At 39.2% G+C, this 8274-nt stretch overlaps 1 long non-coding RNA gene across 1 annotated transcript; it reads left to right on the plus strand.

Annotated features, from left to right (window-relative positions):
* The first annotated feature begins 1542 nt into the window (after positions 1 to 1542).
* LOC127924564 (uncharacterized) lies at positions 1543 to 7833 on the plus strand. Its single transcript, XR_008118264.1, has 2 exons — positions 1543 to 2239; positions 2588 to 7833. It is a non-coding gene; the product is annotated as an uncharacterized LOC127924564 (long non-coding RNA).
* The last annotated feature ends 441 nt before the right edge of the window (positions 7834 to 8274 follow it).

Consider the following 8274-nt stretch of genomic DNA (forward strand, 5'->3'; position numbering starts at 1 on the left):
ACTTTGTGCCTGTGTCAGCTAGTGACCACTTTGCTGAACTGCCTCCAGGGCAAGATTCATGACAATAAATGCCAACCTGCCTCCCAGTTATCCCCTCCTTATCTTTACAAGGCTGCAGAACATGCAAGCTAGTGATGTGGGGGTTCTCTCATAACCCCCAGTCCCCAGGTGGGTAGATGGCAGGTTGAATAAAGAGACGCTAGTGATGTGGGGGTTCTCTCATAACCCTCAGTCCCCAGGTGGGTAGATGGCAGGTTCTATAAAGAGAAGCTAGTGATGTGGGGGTTCTCTCATAACCCTCAGTCCCCAGGTGGGTAGATGGCAGGTTGAATAAAGAGAAGCTGGTGATGTGGGGGTTCTCTCATAACCCTCAGTCCCCAGGTGGGTAGATGGCAGGTTGTTAAGGGATTTTTTTATCAATAATGACTAATTATGTATACATTTCAATCAGGACTGACTAATCAGAATACTATTATGTTACTGTATATGTGCTAATCAGAATACTATTATGTTACTGTATATGTATGAATATTCTTTTTAATCCTAGTACTGAATATAATGTGTATAAATATAATCAAGAATTAGAACAATGACTGTCTGTACCATGGTAGAAATGAATGAACTTATAGCCAGACTGGCTAGAAGGCTTATCTACACAAGCTGGCCTTGGCTCGGTCATATATTATCTTAATAGGGGGAGACGATGTGAGAACCATACAGCCATTCTACTGGAGCGGAGATGACACGGGCTAAAACTAATGACGTCATTTTCAGTTTATAACCTGTGGTAAAAGTGTGTAATGGACAGTATTCTCGTGAATAAACGCTGCTGATTGACTTTAAGACTGGGCTCTGTCCATTTTATACAAATAGGAGTCATACAAATTCTTATGGATTGACAGTGTTTAATTTTAATTGGGTATTAAAACAGAGGAATTTAATTCCTGTAACAATTGGTCCTTCAAGCCGGATCTAAAATACCCGTCTCTGCCATCTGAAGGTCGTACGCCCAAAAATCGTGCACGAGCGGGTTGGGTCCCATTATTTAAGACCTGGCCTCTGAATTGAGGGAAAGACCAGGCCGGTGTACATCCCAGACCGATAGGGACGGTGACTAGATCCAACGAACAATGCTTTTCCCAGTCGGCGGCAAGGTCAGTAGCCTATATTCTATATTCTCGATTCTGGGGGGATTTGAGTTCTTTGATTGACGTTCTACATTTTCATTCATTAATAATGGGAGCTTAGCTATTCCCACAGGGTTTTGAAGCCAGATGGGTTATTAATCAATGATTAAACAAATAAATACGGTTAGTGGAGAAAATACAGATAAACAACGGGCAGAGGGGCTAAATACAGCTAGGATATGGTTAGCCGAGGCCAGGAAGGGCGCTGAGAACAAAGGAAAAGGAAGGGAGGCGTCCAAAATCTGACTCGGACAAAGACCCTGAATAGAAGATGATAAAAATAGACTAAAATAGTCAGGAAGGGTTTAAATTAGGACTATTTCCTGGGAATTCCCGGTGCCGGAGTTTGCGACTACAGACAATTATAATGATTTAATTATTGGCGGGGAAACTCAATCATTTCAATAGCGGGACACTTAGGTTCTTATCTCAGCTTTGAAACCGATAGACAAAAATTGATTTTAGATTGTAATTCATCTATTTGTATGTTTTGCCTGAAAAAATATGGTCGCTAGTGTTTGTATAAAATATGAACTGAACATTTAATATGTTGTTTAGGTTGACTTGAAAGAAGAATTAATTCAAAATAATGGCGAGACAACTTCGATGTTATACGCTGTTTTGCCCAAAATTATCTGCTAGAATAATGTATTCAAATCAAATCAAATCAAATCAAATTTATTTATATAGCCCTTCGTACATCAGCTGATATCTCAAAGTGCTGTACAGAAACCCAGCCTAAAACCCCAAACAGCAAACAATGCAGGTGTAAAAGCACGGTGGCTAGGAAAAACTCCCTAGAAAGGCCAAAACCTAGGAAGAAACCTAGAGAGGAACCGGGCTATGTGGGGTGGCCAGTCCTCTTCTGGCTGTGCCGGGTAGAGATTATAACAGAACATGACAAAGATGTTCAAATGTTCATAAATGACCAGCATGGTCAAATAATAATAAGGCAGAACAGTTGAAACTGGAGCAGCAGCACAGTCAGGTGGACTGGGGACAGCAAGGAGCCATCATGTCAGGTAGTCCTGGGGCACGGTCCTAGGGCTCAGGTCCTCCGAGAGAGAGAAAGAAAGAGAGAATTAGAGAGAGCATATGTGGGGTGGCCAGTCCTCTTCTGGCTGTGCCGGGTGGAGATTATAACAGAACGTGGACAAGATGTTCAAATGTTCATAAATGACCAGCATGGTTGAATAATAGTAAGGCAGAACAGTTGAAACTGGAGCAGGAGCATGGCCAGGTGGACTGGGGACAGCAAGGAGTCCTCATGTCAGGTAGTCCTGGGACATGGTCCTAGGGCCCAGGCCAGTTGAAACTGGAGCAGCAGCATGGCCAGGTGGACTGGGGACAGCAAGGAGTCATCATGTCAGGTAGTCCTGGGGCATGGTCCTAGGGCTCAGGTCCTCCGAGAGAGAGAAAGAAAGAGAGAAGGAGAGAATTAGAGAACGCACACTTAGATTCACACAGGACACCGAATAGGACAGGAGAAGTACTCCAGATAAACAAACTGACCCTAGCCCCCCGACACATAAACTACTGCAGCATAAATACTGGAGTCTGAGACAGGAGGGGTCAGGAGTATTGAGATGGGAGTCGTATTTAAATAAATGTATCATAGAAGAGAAAAGTCACCTAAACCTTAATAAATGTAGGGAATAACTGAGAGATACGAAACAGTTTTGTGCCACCAGGATGATATATTTTTTTACGAATCGACTGACATACGATAAATTTAGCACAGAACATGGTACGTTTAAATGTTAGGATAAAGAAAGTTGAGAAGTTTGGTTGGTTTTACTTTGTCGATAGAATTTAAAGCAGAACTCAATCTGAATAGGGAATATGTATTTTACAGAGGCAGGCTGATTTGAAGGTAAAACTGTGTAATTTTACGTTGACTACACACAACGTTCCTCAAATAATGACAGAGAAAATGGGTTGTGGCATTTAGAGGGAAAATGCATGCATTATAGCTTGAGTTACTTTTGATATTTGTTTTGCACATTTATAACATCCTAAAGCTTGATTCTGCACTTAGTTTGACCAGTTTAGTCGATATATAATATGTCATTTTGAAGTTTTGATGCGCATCCACTAGAATTTTGGCTGCATTTCAACCGGAATTTGTCGCGTTTGATAACCCAAAGACACAGACTTGAAAACCAAACGCAGTTTTTGGTAAGTATGACTCCTTCCACGTCTTCTGATCGAAGAACATCAAAGGTAAGGGAATATTTATGTGTTAATTTTGTGTTTCTGTGAACTCCAACATAGAGGAGACATAATGCTAATTTCTGAGCGCCTTCTCATATTATAGCCTAGTGAACGAATTCTGTAACGTTAAAAATAAATGTAACACAGCGGTTGCATTAAGAAGAAGTGTATCTTTCTATCTATATGTAGAACATGTATATTTAGTCAAAGTTTATGATGTGTATTGCTTGTTATCTGACGTTATCTGACGGAGCTATCATCATTTGTCCGGACATTTGAGTAGCATTTTTTGAACATGGCGTCATTGTAAACAGAGATTTATGGATATAAATGGCATATTATTGAAAAAAACATAAATGTACTGTGTAACATGTCCTATTACTGTCATCTGATGAAGATTTTCAAAAGGTTAGTGAATTATTTTTATTTTAATCCTGCGTTTGTTGATTGCATATTTTGTTCAACTTGGCTATTCAAATTAGCTGTGTCTTTGGTGGTGGTTTGACATAAATATGTGCTATGTTTTTGCCGTAAAACATTTTAGAAATCTGACTTGCTGGGTAGATGAACAAGGTGTTTATCTTTCATTTGAGCTATTGGACTTGTTAATGTGTGGAGGTTAAATATTTCTAAGAATATTTTTGCATTCCATGCGCCACGTTCCAGCTGAACGTGGGAGGGATCGTTCCCAAAGCGAACCCACCACGTTAACAGGTTGTATCATGTATGTCGCATGTTCATTTAAGTAAACATATACATAGACGTTGTTTAAAACTGATTATTAATGATTTGAGTCAAAGGGGAATTATCATTAGGTTTAGTTTATAGTTCACTTTTCAGTTTCTGAATCGAGGTAGCATAGTGAATGCTAGTTAGGCATTTTGAGTTCTTCTGGGGAAATTGATGTTCAGGTGTCTCACTTTTAGATCTCTTGGGGAGAGTGGGTGCGATTGAGGCCATAAACGACCAAATTGAAAAAGCCCTGGAAGTTTTGTTTATTCATTAATGTTTGCAAATATATAGACATAAAACATTTGTTAGGACTATTTGTTTTAGTGCAAAGGTATTTTAAAGAGGCACACTCACATATGGAACTTTATGAGTTTTTATTTTATGAGTTTTAATTAACAAGTGAATGTTTTTTATTTGAAGGATAAAGGGTTCTTTAATATGTCTAATGTGGTATGGAACATGACTATAAAAGGGCGGTATGACCTATTGACCTTATCATGGCTATCATTTGGGGTCTGATCAGCCTCATGGGAGAGCCAGTTGTATAATGAATGTGTGGTCATTTGGGTTACTAGTTGACCACACATTTTAGAGTTTTAGTTTGGGGTTAGAATTATTGTTTGAATCACTGATGAGAAAGTGTTTCAGGATTCTGTTTTACAAATATTAGCTGTGAAGTTTTTGAATGGGCTATTATTGATTTGGTATTACAACAGAAAATAATCCTATTTATCATTGAGAATAAATAGGGGGAGATAAAACATGGTCCTTTGAGGTTTGGACAGGACACCTTATTAAGCCAATAGGGCAGGAAATTACATAGAAAAATACGTTTTAGTTCTTAGGGGTGATAAATTACTGTAGATAAGGTATTCCACACTATGCCTCATATATTAAATTCATGTTATTGTCAGATAGAATACTGAGGATCTCTGAAGGAAAGAGCTTGTAAGTGTAAGAAGGATTTTGAATATGGTTAGCATTAATTTTGGCTTTGTTTGACCATTAGGAGGTTTTTATTTAAATATTATTACATTTGACAGGAATATATGACATCTGTGATGATTTAGGATTTTGGTAAGGATTAAGATAGATTGATTAAGGACATGTAAGGACTTTAGAGATTGCCACTTATAGACATGTTTTTCTAAAATCAATGATTTTAGATAGTCAAACAGTGAGACGCTTAGTGGCGTTTGAGAGATAGGAGAAAGGAATTACTGTTTAAATGGGTAAATATATATATTTAATAACATATATAAATAGCACAGATACTTCTTAAACTAGATAAGACACTGGACAGAGAATTGATACAGGATTGGGATGAATGGATGCCCAAGGGAGAATTGGACATACATGATAATGTCAGAATATAAGGATAATTTACTAATCCTACCTAAGTCATTATTTAAGGTAGATAAGGTTGTTACCTGGGCAGAGCCAGGTATCAAAAGGGGGTAAGTAGTGGCCTATTGGATAATAAACAGATAATAAAATAAAAATGTAGCTAACAAATAGGCATAGAAGTTAAAGATATAATCAGATAAATCATATGAAAAACTGTTTGTTAACCAAGCCTGTATGTCCAGGATTTTATGCATTACAGGTGAACTACAGGTGAAGTCACTCAATCCAGTCCCTGAGGCTTGTTGGGGAGACCATACCAAGGACTCCTGGTGACAGCTAGCTGAAAGAGCTACCCGGATTCATGTCACACGGCGGGAGGGTAAGACACACTGACACTGTCGAACAATAAACAGTGTTCGAGAGGAGAACTGGAATTAACAGAATTCCGGAGGCCATCTCTCGAATGAAGAAAATCCTTTCTGTCATTTCACCCCTGTTTTTGTTCATAGAAGTGAAGGTGTGTCTGGCTCTTGCTAATGATGTGTTCTCGGGGAGAGGGTGGGGCTTCACATGGGCGCTGTTCGTCTGAGCTGTCTTATCGTGGGTGCCATATTCCTGATACAGCACGTCCCACCTGAGTATGCGGAGAGTGGTAATCCTACCTGTCCTATCACCCCTGTTTTTGTTCATAGAAGTGAAGATGTGTCTGGCTCTTGCTGTTCACGAAAGCAGGAATGCCAGATAATGACAGTTGTATTGATTGCACTATTTATATCCCCAGGTTCCCCTTAAATCAAGACTTCCTCCCTTTACAGTGACCGGAGGAGATTATTACCGTTTGGTACAGTACTCTTGGGAAATGATGTCAGGGCGAGGTTTTACCGACAGATTGGACAGGATTATGCTACTTTGTACATTTGGGAATGCCTTTCACACTCATTCAACACCAAGACATGAAGTTTAGCCAAATGGGAAAAAGAGTTACTCCATCCGGGTCTCTTGATGACAAAGTATACATTGATAACATTGGGGTTCCACGGGGGTGCTAGATGAGTTCAAAGCAAGAAATCAGATCCTAGCAGGATTAGAGTTAAGTATTTCCGGGTGGTCTACTCTCAATAAGAACGTGGACTGGATTAATTATATTTATGATAATCAACAGAGCTTTAACAAGTATACCAGAGATGCTATTAAAGGTTTTGCAGAACAGACTGAAGCAACCAGCCTGATGGCTTGGCAGAATATAATTGCATTAGATATGTTATTGGCTGAAAAGGGAGAAGTATGCGTGATTATTGAGCTCCGGACGAATCAGTGCCCAAAGCCTCAGCTGGTTTGACCACCCTGGCTCACGGGTTGGCAGAAAACTCTGGGGTGGATACTTCTCTGACTAATTGGGTTTGATAGTATGTTCGAAAAAAAATAATATTATGATCACTGTATTATGGGCTACATTCACCTGTGTGAATTTAGTTTTATGGGGCTGTTGTCTAATTCCCTGTGTATGAGGCCTTATTTCCAGGACTCTGGAGAAATCGATGACAATAGATGGTGAGGTACCAGGGGATTCCAGGTTCTGACCCGCGGAGTGCTGATTGTCTACAGGACAAGTGGATGAATCTGGATCCTTCAGTTGCGGGGAATTTATGTTTGAAGAGACCATTTTTGATGTTTAGGGAGGCTAGGTTGTATCCCGTTTCAATAATAGACTGTTTTTTTATGATTGTAACGAATATCCTGATAAGAAGAGTTATGATTCTGATGTAGGCCTGAGAAACAATTATGGCGAATGCAAGTGTTGGGTTATGTTTAGGTGATGTTTTGATGACAAGAACTATCTCTAATAAAAATAGAAATGGGCTTTTTAATATTACAATATAACTACAATGTGTGATTGGATGTATAATATTTAATCAAAGGGTGGATATGTTAAGGGAATTTTTATCAATGATGACTAATTATGTATACATTTCAATCAGGACTGACTAATCAGAATACTATTATGTTACGGTATATGTGCTAATCAGAATACTATTATGTTACTGTACATGTATGAATTTTCTCTCTTGCTCCCAGTATTGAATATAATGTAGTCAAGAGTTTAGAACAATGACGGTCTGTTCATTGGAACAAATGAATGAACTATCTCCAGACTGTCTAGAATGCTTATCTACACTGACTGACCTTGGCTCTAGGTGAGGAGGGAAGGCTTGAGATCTATAGAGCCTTTCTACCAGTGTCAAGAAGAGACGGAACATTTAGAAAACGCTGACGTCATTTTCAGTTTATAACTTGTGGTAAAATGTGTATGTACTCAGTACTCTCTTGAATAAAGGCTGTTACTTGACTTTAAGAGTGGGACTCTGTCCATTCCTATAAAATAAGGGTCTTACAAATCCTTATGAATTGACAGAGTGTTCAATTTTAATTGGGAATTGAAACAGAGGAATTAAATTCCTTCAACAGAAACGCAAGTACACTCTCTCTCGAGACCGCGCGCAACGAGACCGAGGCTTTCTACCAGACCACCCACCAAAAAGAGCTATTATGAGCCACCCCTTCATAGTAGAATCATACAACCAGAATCTACAGACGGTGACATCTTGTGGATGTGGCACTGTTTTCTATATTGAGATCTCACTTCCTGTTTGGATTTCTTCTCAGGTTTGTGTCTGCCATATGAGTTCCGTTATACTCACAGACATAATTCAAACAGATTTAGAAACTTCAGAGTGTTTTCTACCCACCAGTAATAATATGCATATATTCCCATCTGGGAAAGAGTAGGAGGCCG

The sequence above is a fragment of the Oncorhynchus keta genome, unplaced genomic scaffold (assembly GCF_023373465.1).
Source record: "Oncorhynchus keta strain PuntledgeMale-10-30-2019 unplaced genomic scaffold, Oket_V2 Un_contig_4292_pilon_pilon, whole genome shotgun sequence".
Classification (NCBI taxonomy): Eukaryota; Metazoa; Chordata; class Actinopteri; order Salmoniformes; family Salmonidae; genus Oncorhynchus; species Oncorhynchus keta.